Below are 18626 nucleotides of genomic sequence, written 5' to 3'. Positions count from 1 at the left end.
TTGGAGGAGAAATATCAAGCCAGCTGACAAAATCATCAGTGAATGAAGGAATTGATGAGGAGGCAGGTAGTTGACAGCAATAAGGAAGGTGATTGGTGATAAAGCCTAATGGTACCAGTTTCAAAGGAGTTGAGATTTTGAAGGAAGAGGAAAGTGAATGTCTGGAAGAACAGAGAGAAAGGATAGCTACTCTACCCCCAATCCTTGATATAGAATAAAAGTAAATGTAGTAACACCAAAGATCATTGTAGGGAAATAGTTATAGATGCCAGACAGGTAGAACAAAAGGTGAAAGATGGAAACTTAAAGCAATCTGAGAAATGAGAGGGGTGATCTGATGGCCAACTGTGAGTCCTCAAATGCACAGTGAAGGATGTGGATAATGGTAAAATACTAGGAGGACTCTGGCAATAGTAGATGCTAGAAAGGTAGATAGGTGCAGCATTGGTCCCAGTGTATTCCTAGAAGGTAGATATTATTTAATATGGATGGGATAAGACAAACCTTTCCTCTAGGAGATCTTAGAGGTATAATGACCCACAGGATGAGGGAATATTTCTTCTGGGCCACTACTTTCTTAGGAAGAAGGGAGCATTAGTCATTTTGAGACTTTTCTCATTTCTAATCTACATAAAGATGTGTTAGCTTTGCAGAGGATAGTGTTGGACCTTGGGGTAGGACAAAGTATATGTATTCCATTGAATATTCAGATGGCATGTTCTTTTGTGCAGTAAGAGGTGGCATAAGATGAGAAAGCACACACATCCTTACCAGGCTATGATGTCAAATTACGTACATAATATTTGACAATTCTATTACTCTGTTCTGTATGCATGATATAGATTCTGCATACAATCACACTCTTCTAGCTGTTCTTAACCTCATCTTTTCCATAGAAATATGATATATAAGATTGATAGTGATACACTACGCTATGGCAAAATCATGGTAGGATTTGGAGTGAGACAGCCCTGGCTTTGAATTTCTCTTCTGGTTTGTATGAGCTAGTGGGTATAGCGGGTTTTTTCAGTCCCTCTTTTCCTTATAGCTCTTACATCCTGTCACTTAAATGGGTAACCACTGATTTCAAATGCCTGTTTCTGCATTTCTTTGAATGTGCACTTTCTCTGAAGCAGGGAAGGGACCACTCTGACTGGCCATATGGAAGACTGGGAAGGGCAGGGCACCAACATCCTTGAGAGTAGTCTTTAAGCCATAACTGCAGAAAAGTCTGTGAGTGACACTGCAGTTTACTTCACTTCTCTTTTGGTGGGACAGACAGCCCAGTGAAAGCAGTTGTATTTGTTGGATGCAGCTTTTGTGGGTCCTGGTGGGTTATGGCAATGGCTGACTTGATAAACACTCCTTTCAGATACTTCCTGTACTTAACTTCTGCCTCACTTGTACAGGTAAGTTCTTCTGAATGATCTATTTGTGACCAACTCCTCGTCTCACTGTCTGCTTTGGAGGAAACTGAACTAGGATAGTAGATGTTATAGTTTGGATGTGAGATGTCCCAAAATCTTACCTATGAGACAATACAAGAAGGTTCAGAGGAGGAATGTTTGGATTATGAAAACCTTACCCCAATCAGTTAATTAATCCCCTCATGGGACTAACTGAGTGGTAACTGAAGGCAGGTGGGGTGTGACTCTATGGAGAAGGTGGGGCTTTGGGGCTGTGGCTTTGGAGAGAGACCTCCGAAACCGTGAGCCCCCAAATAAACGTTTTCTCCTCTACAATTGTTCTAATCAAATCTTTTAGTTGCAGCAGCAAAAAAAAAAAAAAAAAAAAAAAAAAAAAAAAAAAAAACTGATTAAAACAGTAGATTTGTAAGTTACCTAAATTCTTTGAGTCTAGTTTTCTCCTCTGAAAACTAGGACTAGTAATACTTTTTAATCATAACTCTCTTCAGATTAAAATGAAACACCACAAATAAAGCACTTAGCACACTCCCTGGAACAGGTAAAAGACAGGTCAGTATGAAATATCTCTCCTCTCTTCCTTGCCTTCCCAACCTTCAGGATGCCTGAGAGCAGAGAGAGGCAGTGACAGAGAGAGGACAGGGCCACTAGTCAGCAGGAACTAGGAAGACCAGTTTACCTATCTTAAAAAATTCTTAAGCCTGCCTGGATGTCAATAATGGGGAATTTGGTAGGGATTCAAAGTACTTAGGTATTTGACAAGCTTATGGTAATTAAAGTTGGTTTATGATAATTAATAAATTGTTTAATCAATAATAATTTAATGTTATTTTAAATTTATCATTATGATTACCTAATAACAACTTAAAAGTCATATTTGTGTTATTTAGGGTTGCACCAGGAACATAGGAAGTAAAAGAATCAATGTCTACCTGCAATAACCACAGAGACAAGGTGGAAAGAGAAAATTTGCACACAAGGAGAGTAGCTACTAGAGTTCTTCATAGAAAGGACCTTGTCTCAGGTGCTAGACTGAGGAGTTTGGTTTCCTGAGGCAGAATGGTTTTAAAAATAAAAGCATTGCTTAAGGCCCATCCTGTCAATCAAAACATTAGAAGTGAACCGTAAACACGGACAAGGGATTTGAGTTACTGATATGTTTATAGGGCCTGCAACTACTGTATAATGAACCAGTTTTATCTAAATCTCTTCAAAATGTGGAGCTGGACATTTTCAAAGGTCAGTGTCACCTCTCAGAAGTGTAGAAATGAATCTCTTTTCTCCACATTTCTTTGACATTGGGCAATTTGCATGAAAATGGGATTCCAGATTACTCCTCTGCTTCTTGGGCTTAGTTCTTTCTTCAGAGCTGAAAGTTATACTGTGATGGGCCAGCTTCAGGCATTCATAATGAAAAATAAGCAGAAACTTAAAAGAACTCACTGCAATTAAAAGAATAACCTCTACATTCTGGAAATAGAAGAGTCAACCTGGTCTGTAATTATGTTATATAAAGTGTGACCATGAGCGTAAAGGAGAAGGTGGCAAGAGCAGGGGAGCATCAGGAGAAGAAAGGCCAGACCACGGGGATGGATCATTAAATTGTAGAATTAGGACACACACCGTGCTGTGGAATGAACCAGCTCTGCTCCATGGCCAGGTGGGGGAAGGACGGAGTATGTGGAAGTCAGAGTTCCTGCATGGCTATGGCCTCAGAACAGTATCTTTTTAAATGAGTTCTGTTATTGGTGTAGAGAGGCTCTTCCCTACTCTCTCTCTCCCTCATTCCTTCTGCTTGTCTTGTTTGGGCTCATTCTTTTTCCCCAGCACTGTGGGTCTTAAATATAAGAATTTTGGGCTCTTCCTCCCTGGCCCTGTTCAGCTAATAGTTGCTAACATCTACTGTGTGCCAAGCAAGGTGAACACAGAGGAGAATACGGGAATTGCCCACAAGAAGGTCATTGCAGAGTGAGAACGAATAAAGCAAAAATTAGAATGGGTCATAATGGACACTTCTGCTATAATTCTCTGTGTCTGTTACTGAGTTCCTAACTTCTATCAGGGACTGAGTGCTATCTCTATTCCTTATAATATCCTTATGAAATTAAATTCATTCATTCAGACTGCATTTAAAAATTAGGTATCATATACATGGTTGTATTCTTAAATACTATTGCTCAGAGATTTAAAATGTCTTGTCAAGTTTATATAACTGAAATGTAGCAAGTTTGGGTTCTATCTTATTCTAAGCCCATGCCAAATACAGAAGTCACATAGGAATAAGAATGTTTGCATCTTTTAGGAGTGAGAATGGGTTGGGTTGGTGAAGAATGCAAGGAAGGAAAGTCAGATAAGAGAAGACCTAACTCTGAAGGTGATGACCAAGCTCAAGTGTGAATTGTTTCCAGAAAATCTAGAATTGCCTCTTTTACGCTGTAGTTCTGTCTTATTCTATTCTTTTATACAGTAAGCTTCTTCTGGCCTGCAGAAACATTTCATTTATTTCTGTTAATTGTTCAATCCTTGGGTAGTCTAGATAATAAAGAATAATCACAAATTTACCCAGAAACAATGAATGTAGATCTTTCTTTCAGTTATGCACATACTGTATGCATTACAGAAGGTAAAGTTCATATATTCAAAAATGGGAGCATCATCTTTACGTGACTAATTCACTACAAACTTTGTGAATGTTCATTCACAATACCATAGGCACTAAGCTTCCTGGAGGTGAAAACTAACATTTCCAACTTCCAATTAGAGAGACGCATTCAATTTTCAGAGCTTTCAACTCCATGACCTAAGCTTGACTTCTTCCCCAGCCTGCCTCTGCCACCTTTTTCCCTCTCATAACTCCAGTCTTGGTTGGTCTCGTCACTACCCACGTATCAGCTGAGCTAGCATCCAGGCAACCATGTGTCTACCCTCCTGTTCTCCAGATTCCACCAAAGAACCACTCTAGGACCCACATCTCTTTTCCTATGTAATTATCTTTTTGTAGACTATTTCATCTCTTAACTCAGCTTCCATTAGATAGAGCCCATTCACTCTTCTCCCTGGACTCCAGGTTCTCCTGCTCCAATATTCCATTCCTAGCTCATGGACATTTGAGGTTTGTATGAGTAGCTTTTTTCACCAAGTGGATTCCAAGTCACTAGAGGACCAAATGATATCTTGTTGGTCATCATATACCCCAGGACATGGTTCCTAGCTATTGCTAACATCTATTGTGTGCCAAGCAAGGTGAACACAGAGGAGAATACGGGAATTGCCCACAAGAAGGTCATTGCCTGGGGCAGACAGGAAAGATGAGCTATGCCAAGAGATAAGGATTGTCATGCCAAATATATATGGAATTATATGGAATATATGGAATTATTTGTAATTAATAGGGAGAAAAAAAGTCAAGAACTAAAAGAAGGATAAGAATATACCTTGCTAATTCTAGAGGAATGGATATTATAAATATGTACATATTTTTATATATAAGTGAAAATACCATATAACATACATATATATTTATGCTTCTTAGTTTAATACATTAGTATGTGATATACCTTATGTTAAATATTATGTGATATGTAACATGTTATGTTAATATATCATAAACATTTTATTACATTAATATATTCATCTTAATATCTAAGTCAGGATTTACATATTATATACTATATTATATATAGTATATAAGTATACTATATACAGTATGTATGGCACAATATTTATTATATATAACAAATATATATAATATTCATATTTTAACTCTTTAGTAAATTATAGAACTCATATGTGGTGAAGCCATGATTCAATCCCAGGTCCACTCTGTTGTGAAGATGCAGCTCTTATCCCTAAGGGGAGATTTTGTGGTGCTGGACTAATCCAGTCAAACAGTTAAAATGTAAGAGCCCAGGAGTGTCTGTCTTTCCCAAGCTGCTCCTTTCATATAAGAGTATCACTCAGAGGCTGGTTTGGGAAAGAAAGGACGACTGGCTTTTGTTATCTGAGTGCATTTGACATCTCCATCCAAAATACCTGTTAAGCTCTGAAAGTCATAGAAAAACTATTTGTAGTTGGCAGAATTTAAAAGAAATGGCACATCTCAGAATCAGAAGAGGAAATAAGAAAAGGCTGCTTAGAGACTAAAAGTGGAAGTGATAGAAAAGCAAGCCAGGATAGGGGATGAAAAAATAACTATATGGATCTCAGTTGAAAAGCAGAGATACATGGGGTAACCATTTAGACAAAAATGTGCTATTATTAAATGTAAAAGTTTACATTTGTGCTGAAATTTTACTTTAAAAGGTATTTTTTTCTCAACATAGACCACCAATGAACTCTTGACACCTATATGTCAAACACAGGGCTCTCCACTAGGAATACAGGATGTAACAGCTGTGTCACATCTATGGAATAATCTAGAAAAATGTTCTAAGCATTAATGGGGAAAGGACTTGTCTCTAGAACAAGAACTAACTCTTCCTGAAGGATAAGAAGGAGGATTGGTAGAAGATGGTTGGAGCTACCGTGAGGAATGGAGGAGGTACAGCAGTGCCAAGGGCCTGAACATTTCTATTGTGAAGCAGGGAATTTGGGCAGTGGTGAGATCTGAGGTCAGTTAAATATGTCCAGTTCACAAACGGAGAAACAAGAGCACAGTAGGTGGGACTGATAGTTGGTTTATTCATTTTCAAATCATGTGAGGCTCCTCGAATCAGCACTCCAACTCATTTCCTGTGACATTTTTACAAAAGAACTGCTTCCTTCTATACAGTTAAGAAAAATGACCTTCAGATTGCAGAGGGTATAACAATAATTTCTTGAGAAGCAAATGGCATGCAAACAAGTATGCAGCCTGCAGAAGGTTTAGTTGTAGACTCACATATTTAGTATGGGATATTCTAGACCCCAGTCCTGGATCTCATTTTCTTATGAGCAAGTCATTGAAGGTCACTGAGTCTGCGTTTCCTCATCAATCATATCTGTCAATAGAGCACACACATACACATACATAAGGTTAACATTAGCAACAGGAATGACCTGGAAAGGTGATAACGACAGACAGGTAACAGTGTAAGTTTCCATGACTACGTCTGTGAGTTACCTGACTTGTTCATTTCATTCTCATCTGGGACCCTCTCCAGAACATCTCTTTTGAAGTTCCATACTAGGCAGCCTTACTCATGCTTCCGTATCACCCTGCTTAGGTTAAAAGTCCACTGCTTTACACTTGAAAAGTCTGCTTCTATCTTTTTCTTTAACTGCATTGATCTTCTTGAGAGAAAGGACTTTGTCTAGTTTTCTCTATAATCCCATAACTAGCACAAAGCTGAGAATTAGCACTTGGTCATTTGGTTTTGAATTCTATTGAACTATATGCTAATAAAAAAAAAAACTTTCTATGACAACTCAGAGCCGAAGTGAGAAGGAGTAAAAGCGTAGCCCATTTAATACTTGCCCCAGGTAGACAGAATTGGCATTCAAACAAAAGAGACTAGAGATGTCCATACTCTGTTTCTGACTGAGGCACTGAGTGGAACCAAGACCTGCAGGAACAGGTCATTAATCACACAGGAGGGTTCATTTTGTTTGTCTTCTCTTTACCTAAGGGTTTCAGCATGTCAGAGATAACCCAGAATTATCCCAAGTGGACTGCCATTGACTCTGGAGAATTTCAAGTTGCTGATTCCTTTTTAATGAAAGAGTGGATTGAGTGATTATCATATTCTTTCATATATAGGTTCATCTTTTCTTCTAAATTAAGCTTAGTGAAATAACTCCTTCCTGCTCCTCCTAGGAAGAGACCTCTATGCCAGGTTTTATCTTGCTTTCCAAAGAGGCTGCAAGGTTATCTCCATGGACAATGCATGCTCCTGTTTCAGTTTTTTTTTTTTTTTTTTTTTTTTTTTTTTTTTTTTTTTGGTTTTCTAGTATGTTTCTCTATAATGGAGAAGCTGTTGATTGATGGAACAAGGAGGCAGGAGTCTGTACATCAGTTGAGTGGGAGTTGTTTGGGGCTGGGCTTATTCCAGAAAACCACACCTGGCATTGTTTGTACCTACTGTCCTGGAAACTCAGGGCTCAGATGGCAATTTCAAAACAGAGCCTTTCTAGGTCATATATAATTCAGACATGCTATACTCCAGGTGACTTTTTATTTTATTGTTTAGTATTTTGTGTTCACCTGTAGTTGAGATTGGAAGTAGACAAGAAGACACTATAAATGCTGACTTTCAGCTTTCCAAAGGATGTGCAAGGTTATTTTTATGGTTTAGACATGAGATGTCCCCAAATCTCCTGTGTGAGACAATGGAAGAATTTTCAGAGGTGAAATGATTAGATAATGAGAGGTATAAGCCTGATTGGTGGATTAATTCACTGATGATTAACTGGGTAGTAACTGTAGACGGGAAGAGTGTGGCTACAGGAAATAGGTCTTGGGGGAGTGTGATTCTGAGGTTTACATTTTGTCCTGGTGAACAGAGCTCTCTGCTTCCTGGTTGCTATGCCCTGAGCTGCTTATCTCTGCCATGCCCATTTCTGTGATGTTCTGCCTCACCCTGAGCCCAGAACATAGAGTCAACCAACCATGAACTGAACCTCTGAAACTGAGTCAAAATAAGTTTTTTCTTTGGAATGGAACCACCTTGGTTTATACCCAAAAGACTTAAAATCTGCATACTAGAGTGATGCAGCCACATCAATGTTTATAGAAGCTCAATTCACAATAACTAAGCTATAGAACCAAACTAGATGCACTTCAGCAGATTAATGGATCAAGAAACTGTGGCATATATAAACAATGGAATATTACTCAGCCTTAAAGGAGAATAAAAAATATGACATTTACAGGCAAATGGGTGGAGTTGGAGAATATCATGCTAAGCAAATAAGCCAATCCCCCAAAATCGAAGGCCACATGCTTTCTCGGGTATGTGACTGCTGATTCATAATGGTGGGCAGGTGGGGGGGATGAATGGAGGAACTTTGGATTGAGCAGAAGGTTGTGAGGGGAGGGGAGGGAAGTTGGCAGGGGAGTGGGAAAGATGGTAGAATGAGATTAACATCATTAACCTAGGTACTTATATGATCACACGAATGGTATGAACCCCACATCGTGCACAACCAGAGAAATTAATAGTTGTGTTCCATTCATGTACAATTAATAGAAATGCATTCTGCTGTTATGTATAATTAGAACAAATTAAGATTAAAATTAAAAAATAATAAATAAAAATAAATAACATACTTTCAAATACAAAAAAAATATATGTTTTTTCTCCTCTGTATTGTTCCTGTCAGATCTTTTGGTCACAGCAACACAAAGCTTACTAAAATCTATGTCCAACAGGAAGATGGATCTGTTTCTTTTTCTCCCTGTTAAACCCACCTATCTTCTGATAAGTGAAGGCAGAGATCTATTTTTTCCATAAAGCTAATATTTCTTATATGATGTGGTTTTGGTTTCCTCCAAGGTCCAGTTCAACCCCTCTCAAGATATCCTTGTTTATCCTGAAGGTCAGACTTTCTACCATCACGAAGTGTTCTGATATCTCACTGCTGTTACTTATTTCATTGAGATCCAGGTAATAACCCATCAGAATTGATGTATTTTATGCAAAGATTTTCTGTGGTTCAGTTATAGCATCCATTTATTCCCTGGAGCTATTATTAGTTTGTTCCATTGGATTGTCTTAGCCATAGGCTCTAGGTCACATGATGAGGATGATTTTCTTGTTCTAATTTTAGTAAGGACTAGTGCAGGACTCTGTCACCCTTTATCATGCACACAATACTACTGTATTGTGTCAGAAGAGAGCTGAATTAGGAGGATGGCTAGATGCTGGGGCTAGAGTGATAAGGATGACCTTGAGAAGAATCAGTTAGACAGAGGCCAGATCCGTGGGAGTCATCTACATTTTGGAGAATAGAAAGAGGTCCTTTTGTCTTTCTCATTATTCATTTTGGTTATGTTTTTCAATGTTGAGACCACTAAGGACTAAAGTCTAGGTTCCTTCAAGCCAATTGAGATTATGGAGCCACAGAGATAAAATTCAGACTCCAGGAAGAAACTCAATCAGGGTAAGTATTCAGATAGGATAAGGCTGTGACATGGAACTGCGTTGAACTCATGAATCTAAAATTATTTTAAGACTTAAGCCTAGGAAATGTACCCAAGGAGCCCAATGACCATTTCAGAATATGTACTCAATATTCCCAATACTCTGCATATTTCTTGGCACATCACAACTACTTAATAAGTAGTATCCATCATTTTTTAAAAATATCCCTAGAACTTTATTCCTAGTGTGGAGACACAGACACAATCAGGAATGGTAAAAGAATAACCGTGAGATAAAAATGCTTGTAATAAAAATATTAATATGCATTCTATCATCCAATGACTGCTTTTATATAATACAAATTTATATTTGAATTGTGTCCCTGATTTCTGGCACAGACTCTTAAATCTCCTAGAATTTCATGAGGAGGATAGGAGCCTCTTTTTGTCATTCACAAGGACTCTTTGGAACATACTAGAGTCAGTCTTAATAAGGTGACTCAAGCCAGTCTCACAGACAGCCTCAGGATAGAGCTGTTCACTCGACACTCAAACACATGATTATAGTAAGCAAACTCTCAATCTCTTCCTCTCTTACACCCCAAGAAAGGGAGAGGAGCTGGGGATTGGATTAAATACTTCTTTGTGTGTGTGTACTAGGGATTGAACACAGGGGCACTCGACCACTCAGCCACATCCCCAATCCTATTTTGCATTTTATTTAGAGACAAGGTCTCACTGAGTTGCTTAGCACCTCACTTTTGCTGAGCCTGGCTTTGAACTTGAGATCCTCCTAATGTAGAGACCCAGAGAGCTCCTAAGGTGGCAAGTGCATCCAGGTGCTGGGAAGGTGGCATGAGAACTATGTAAAGATGCAAGTGTATCATTTGCATTGGTTGCTCCTGATTTGTATCTTGTAATAATGAACCATATAATGGATACAGAAGTACAGACAGTCTGTGACTTACAATGTTTTGCCTATGTTACTACTTTATGATGCAAAAGTGATACACATTCAGTAAAAACCATATCTTGAATTTTGAGTTTTGATTTTTCCCCCAGATGGCAATACTGTCTCATGATGCTGGGTAGTAACAGGGAGTCACAGCTTCCAGTCAGTATATAGTCATGAGGATAAACAACTGAAACTATAGCGTACCATTCTCCTAAGCTATGATGTTTGGTACGTTTGGGTGTATTAAATGTGTTTTCAACTTACAGTATTTTCAGTTTATGATCAGCTTATCAGGCTGTCACCCATTATAAGTTCAAAAGCATCCTTATAGAGTTTTTCTATAGTTCTGTTAGTTAGTCTAGCCATTTAACGAGACTGAGTGAGGAATCTGAGTAGCCCCAGAATTTGTAAACACACTGGAGAGAAGTTCAGGTGGACTGAGAGTGTGAAACATACTGGTGGTGTCTCAGAAAAGTTCTGTGGACTAAATCCATAAGTCTGTGAAGTCTGATGCTAACTCCCAGAAGTGTCAAAATAGAATTGAATAGTCAGGCATCTTGTTGGAGTTTGAGAACCAGAGTTGCACGGACATGTAAGAAAAAGAAAAACTTATGTGTCAGAAGTCTTAGATTCTATTCCCAGGTTTGCCATTACCTTAGTTGTGACCCTTATAACTGAAGAAGTTATACTCTAATGTAATTTAAAACATAATGATGATTAGTATTAAGGAGAAATGATGCTTTTTGTAAAACTATTTCTTTTCTGGGAAATGCAGATTTTATTCAACTCTACCTTATTCAGCTTAACCATCAGAGTTATATAACTTCGATAATTCCACTCACTTGTTCATAAACCTTTCATGACTACCTTCACAATTGATGCCAATTTGGTCCTGAAAGTCCACCACTGTTTCAGTTTTTACATGCCATTTTAGCCTCGTGCTTTGTTCTATCCATTAACTATGATTTTGCAATTGCAGGCCCTCCTGTCATGGCGGAAAGTGTGACAGCTTCATATCCTGGTTATCTGAAGTATGAAAGAGCAGCCTATGTACAGATCATATGCCAAGTGTGTCCCTGACAGATATTGTATATTCAGATATTGAAATCCTAACACCTGTTACCTTAGAAAGTGACCTGATTTGAAAATTGTTCACTCAGATGTAGTTAGGTGAAGATGATGTAGTGATGGAGTAGGCTGTGCCCTATATGAATGGAGTCCTTATAAAAGGGAGAGTTCGGAAGTATAAGTAGAATGCTAGGTAAAGATGAAGGCAGAGGTTGGGTGGATGGCTCCATATGTCAAGGAGTGCCAGGTATCAGCAAACCCCAGAAACTCAGGGAGAGGCCTCCAGTGGATGCTCCCTCACAGGCCCAGAAGGAAGTGGCCCTGTTTACATTTTGACCTGGAATTTCGGGTCCCCAAACTGAGAGACAATAACATTTCCATTATTCAAACCCCTCTTTTTGTGGTATTTTGTTAGTTTTCCTATTAAACTAGTCTAAACAATAATATCAAGTTCATAGAATTGATGTTTTTTAGAAGATTTTTTAAATTTATTTATTTTGATTCATTGTACACAAATGGGGTACAACTGTTGTTTCTCTGGTTGTACACGCACTAGAGTCACACCATTTGTGTAATCATACCTGTACATAGGATAATGATATTTGTCTCATTTTGTTATTTTTTTCTTCCCCCCACTCCCTCCTCACCCTTCTTATTCCTCTATACAAAGAGATAACTATGAAAACAAAGTACTTAGTATGCATTCTGACACAAAATGTTAAATATAAACATCTTGAATAAAGATAGAAATAAATAAATGGAAAAAAAGATAAGTCTATTGTGCTCCCACAATATCCATTACTGGAGTAAGAGAGGGGTTGACCTCAAAGAGAGACATGACAATTATTTTTTTATTTTTAAATTTATTCTTAAATTTATTTTTTTCTTCTTTTCATCAGTGCATTGGGTCTATTTATAATAGTGGGATTTGTTCCTTCACATCATGGCGACTATTTTAAAGGTCAGAATCTAGCCATGGGAGTGAGGAGGGTTTGGTGGGTTTCCCTGTGCTGCCCTGTCATATCCAATGTCCAAGATCAATGCTTGTCATATTGTGTTTTGTTACCTTTGTATTTTAAGAATATTATGCAAGCAAAGGTAACTGTGATTTAAGAAACAAGAAAGTATGAACTCTATAATTTCATCTGGTTGTATTTATCATTTTCATCCATTTGTCTGTTTCACTGAAGGAATCCTAGATGAGACACTCTCAGTTGACAGGGGGAATAAAATATTTGCAAAGAGCATTGGATCTCTTCAATGTGGCCCTTTTAAATACATCAGCCTTGAAGGTTGATGCTGGTCACTTTCCAAATCCTGAAGTGTTTGAAGAAAGCAATGAATGTTGAAACATAAGAACAATCTGAAACCACATTTTACACATAAAATTGGCAATGATCAAAGAATAATCCCTAAATGTTGATGAAATTATGGGAACATGGATTGGAGAGTACTTAAATAGTATCACATTTTCTATAGAACAGTTAAGGAATGTTTATCAAAACCACTGTGATGTGCACATTCTATAATACTCAGAAATTCCATTTTAAACAGATGATCCTAAGGAAATAGTATTGAACTCAGCATGTGGGGTATACCTATAATCTCAATGACTGGGGAACATGAGGCAGGAGGATCACAACTTCAGGGCCAGACCTTAGAGAGACCCTGTCTCGAAATAAAAACTAAAAAAATAAAAAGGGCTAGGAATGTCTCAGTGCTAGAGTTCCCTGGGGTTCAATTCCCAGTATAAAACAATAATATTGAATATACACAAAAATGCTGTGAAGGATGTTTACCATAATGTTGTTCATAAAAAGAAAAGATGAAATCAATTTAAATGGTTAAGAGTAGATATTACATTAAGTAATCAGATCAATTGTTAGATTAATTATTAAAACTCACATAATGGGATTCTACATAGACATAAAAAATGGTATCACTAAAAGACAATGACTTTAAAGTTATAATGTGATTTATTTTAGCAATATCTATCTCTGTCTTTAAAGAAATTTAATTTAGTCTATAGTATTTTTTCTTTATTAATGTTTTTTCCCTTTATTACAGTTATACATAATATTTGGGTTCATTTTGACAAAATCATACATACATGGAATTTAATTTACTCCATTTCAGTTCCTGGCCCCCATCCTTCCCTCCCTTGTTCTCCTTCCTTTATTTCACTGGTCTCCCTTTCACTCATTTACTTATTTATTTTTGATTAGTACTTTATAGATATACATACAGGTGGATTCTCTGTGGCATATTTTTACAAGCATGTAGCATTACTTTGTCAAATTCATTCCACGTTTCTTCCAGTTTCCCACCCCTCCTCCCTTCCTCTTGATCTCCTTCTACTCTACAGGTCTTCTCAACACCTTCATGGTATCTGAGCCCTGCTTTAAGACCAGGACATATTATAACTCTGCATGTCTCTAAATAAAATTAACCCTGCTCCAGCATTCACCCACATGAATGCTGCTGAATTCACATTACTGGGTGGTATTCACAGGATACTACAGGGACCCCAGCTTACGTGCTGCCACCATCTGGGAGAGGTATGGGTTTATTTATCATTTTGGAGATGTTAACCACCCAAGTCCTTCTTTTCAAAGCCTGTGACTCCACATGGCAACAGGGTGATATTTTGCTGCAACTCCTAAAAACAGGACTTCTAGGGTGAATGCCATCCTACACCTCTACACCACTGTCTGAGCCCTTGACACAGCTCCCAGCTCTATGGAAACAGGATGCAAATCCTTGGGATTGAGAGTCCAAAGTTTCCTCACCCTCAGGGCATCTCACTTGGTTCTCTCAGGTTGGGATCTCATGCACATGCTCAACTCCAGGCAAGACTTCTGTGCCCTCAGGTCTGAGAATGCCCAGTATCGTCTTCCTTGCTGAGTCTGAAACCCCAAATCTGCAAAATAAAATCCCAGTTTGTTGGGAGTGATGGAATGCGAAAACTTGAGAGGGAGAAATGTATTTCCTTAGAGACACAAAGTTTCTTTTTCTGTTCTTTGGATATAGAAATTAGATACCAAATCAGTTGTTTTCCTAATAACCCACTCTTTAATCTGTTTGTTCTACCCTGGTTCTCCACAGTCAGAGGATCTTGGATCCTGCTCATTCTTTTCTTTTCAACAGTACCTAAAACAATTTGCTTTATCTCTCTGTTCCAGTTTCATTATCTATGAAGTGAGAATTTAAAATGTGATCTACTAGTATTATCTCCTTCTTCTCAAGTATCTGTCTTGGGTTGGAGCTTCCCTGGGAAGCAGAGTGAGACCGAGAGTGGTGCGTGGGAAATTTACTGCAGGTATCTTCCCACACAGACACCTGGGGTGGAGAGAAGGCAGTTGCTTTGAGCACAGGGAGGTCAGGCTGCAATGCAGCCCACTGCAAAACCCTCCCTATGAGGAGTTCTGAACCCAGGCTGTCTTTCCGAGTGGGTAAGGCAGGGGGTAGACCAGTCTTGGATGGGAGCAATTAAGCATCTGCGAGTCATTTCTTGGTGAGGGCTGACAGCTGAGCTCTGTCTGCAAGACAGCCTCCTCAGCTAGAAATATGTCCTTTAGTCCAAAAGGGTCACTCCAGAAAGTACAGCCCTGCATCTGTGACAGGAGCTAAATAATATGACATTTGCAAAGGGAAATAATGTCTGGTGCCTGGGACATATTGAGAGCCCATAAACATTAGCATGTAAGTGCCCCTGGTTTATTAATTTTCTTGGAATTACATACACTAAAATGTTAGCAATGTTTGACTTGGGAGTGGCACCATGACGGCTTGCTTTTCTTTCTGTGTTTTTTCTGTGCTTTCAATTTCACAGTTGTCTATTGTTCCAGGCCACCTTCCAACTAACTCCTGGTATAGATATTGGCAGATGTAATTCTTTCTAGATTGTTGCACTGTGTCCTATGGAGTGAAAGGAGAAACATACCACCCTAGATAGCTTTCTTTATACCATTTTATTACACAAGACCCTGTGTCCAAACAACCTCCCAACACCTTTATAGTGTTTTGTACTTCAAAGTACCTCATAAGTGTCTCTTGAATAAATGAGTAAATAAAAATAAAAATACAGTATCATCTCTTACAGGGCTTGCATACAGTCTTTCCTCAATCCATTCCATAATTGCTATGTTTGTTCACTTGTTCTTGTGTTTATTCAACAATCATCTATGAAATTCATACTCTGGACCAATTATGTTTCTGAAGACACAGCCACTAATAACAATACAAACTTTAGGTTAATGTTTTGACAGCTCAAGATATCCTCTGAGTGAATCATTTAGCTTGAATTAGCTATTAGTATAAAGAAGATAGCGTTGTAAAGATGGCAGAAGAATCTGCAGCATCTCCTGAGATGGGCAGAGGTACAAGTTTTGGGACTTCAAAATCTCTTGGAATATGCACAGTTACAAATAACAATGTTGGAGCAAGTGAAGATCATATCAGAGCTATGGAAAAATCAATTGTGTCCCAGCTATTTCCTAAGTTTAGTTTTACATATATAAGGCTATAGTAAAGGACTAGTCTATGCTGGGGTCATCTCCTATCAACTGAATGCACTTATCAAATACACGTTTGTTCAGTGTACATCAAAAAGTCTTTAAGTATCTTAAGTCTTATTGGTTATCTCTCAAAGATATGTCTTCCTACTGACCTAGGACCAGGTAACCAGACTTGCAGAGTCTCCTGGATATCAGATCCTTGTTTCAGTCTGTAGGTCAAAGTTTAGGAATATGTTTAAATCAGTATTGAGCCTGAAAAGACTGAGGATGATATATGAGAACTAATTTCAAAACTGAGAGCATAGTACCATATTAGATGAGTTACATTACACTTACACTGCTGTTATGGTTTGGATGTGAGGTGTCCCCAAAAAACTCATGTATGAGACAATGCAAGAAGGTTCAGAGGAGAAATGATTGGGTTCTGAGAGTCATACCCCAATCAGTGATTAATCCCCTGATAGGCATTAACTGAGTGATAGCTGAAGTGGTAGGGTGTGACTGGAGAAGATGGGAATTGGGGGCATGGCTCTGGGGTATATATTTGTCTCTGGCAAGTGGAGACCTCTCTCTCTTCTTTCTGATCATCACATGAACGTCTCCCTTTGTCACACTCTTCTACATGATGCCCTGCCTCATCTCGAGCCCCAAGGAATGCCGTTTATAGATTGAGACTCTGAAACTGTGAGCCCTTAAATAAACCTTTCCTCCTCTACAGGTGTTCTGGTTGGATCCTTTTATTCATAGCAGAGAAAAAGTTGACTAAAACAACTGCTGATTACTTAAATTTTGTACTTCATTCAAATGTCAGCATGAGGGATGTGATTTTTGATGCAGTAGAGAAAACAGAACATATGCAAAAATGATGTAAGCAATATTATAAAATGATAAATGTTCTAAGATGATAACAAGGTATGATGAGAACTGGGCAAAAAAGAAAAGTAGCATAGCAGTGATAAACTAATGGGGAAGGATATTAATTACTTTCTGTTACTGGAACAAATACTTATGTTAAATCAACTTAAAGAGACAAAAGGTTTATTTTGGCTCACAGAGTGGGAGATACATTGACCCTATTGTGATGGACCTATGTTGGTATATCATGGTAGGAAATCATGGTAGAACAAAGCTTCATCTCACAGCCTGGAACAAAAGAGAGAAGAGATAGGTGCTAGAGTCCCACTATCTCCAACAAGGGCACACCCACAATGACCAGAAGACCTCCCATTAGACACTTCCTCTTAAAGGTTCTGTACATGCCAATAGTAAAATACTGGAGATCAAGCTTTTAACACAAGCCTTTGGGAAATACTCCAGGTTCAAACTGTAGCAGAGATCAGAAAAAAAAAAAAAAAAAACTTAAAGTATAAGATAGCACCATGGTTGCCTTCATTGTACAGGTAGAGAGAAGAGAGTATTCCAAACAAAGCTAATGACCTGGACCATGGAAGAAAAATATACACTACCTGTAGACACTGACAGGAAAGTCATGAAATAACACATGTGAATAGTTTTGAAGTTTTTAAGATGTGAGACACCACATTAGTTGTTATTGTTTTCACAGCCTCCATTTTGCTTGTGCAAAAATATTTCAGTGTCTCTTTTTTTGGGAAACATACAGAAAAACACATTTCCTTTTTTTTCTGACACACACACATACCAGTCAGCCTCTTTCTGATATTGTGTCGACGGTCCTTCCTAAGCACACTTGACCTCTTCAGATTACATTGCTGGCTTTCTTAAACATTAAATAACTGGAGGAGAACCACTGGTTGAGGTCAAATGATTTATCAAGATCAATAGCTCTGACTGACTCTGGGTAGATGCAGTGCACTTTCCATATTGAAAGGTCAGAATCTGTCAACTAGCAGGAAATGCTCTAAGCTCAAATAATGCATGTCAGGATAGCATAAAATGTTGATTGCACTGTCCAGGGGCCATCTTGAAGCAACCTCATTCCTTTTGTGTCTGAAATAACCACTAGATGGCGGTGCTATTTCAAAATGGATTATCTGGGGAGGGAAGGGAAGCACCATCAGTACCATCTCCAGTCCTGCCTTGTCAATATTTTCATTATGCAGGCAGCCTGGATGCCGTATCTGTTCTTCATCTCACATCCATCAGTTTTCTCATAGAAAAAGATGGGGAAAGTAATAGCACTTATTTAGTGTTTTTGTGAGGCTCACATTCAATTGTAGAGAGTAAGTTGTAGGTTCTAAAGCATTGAATACATATTAATTTGTCTAATCTCTATGAATAAATGTGAATCAAATGAGTATAAATTTATAAGAATTGAAAGAGTAGCTGATAATGATCCCAACATCTAAGCTTCCTAAGTCAGTCATAAAATAAAGAGACCAACAGAAAAGGAGATTTTGAAAAATTCCCTATTTGTCTATCTCAAAAGACCAAGTAGGGGGAAAAAAATAAGATGACTAAGGGAGCTTAGGTAAGTATCATAATACATGTTTTTATCCTTAAAGAGTCCCAATTCTAGGTATACCCTTGGTCTTTAGCAAATATCAGAAGAAAACCCATATGAAGATCATTTATCTATCTGTGATGAAATATATTAGGAACATTATTCATTATATTATCTAGTG

This window comes from Sciurus carolinensis, chromosome 11 (genome assembly GCF_902686445.1).
Source record: "Sciurus carolinensis chromosome 11, mSciCar1.2, whole genome shotgun sequence".
NCBI classification, from domain to species: Eukaryota; Metazoa; Chordata; class Mammalia; order Rodentia; family Sciuridae; genus Sciurus; species Sciurus carolinensis.
Note: the sequence above shows the minus strand (reverse complement) of the source record.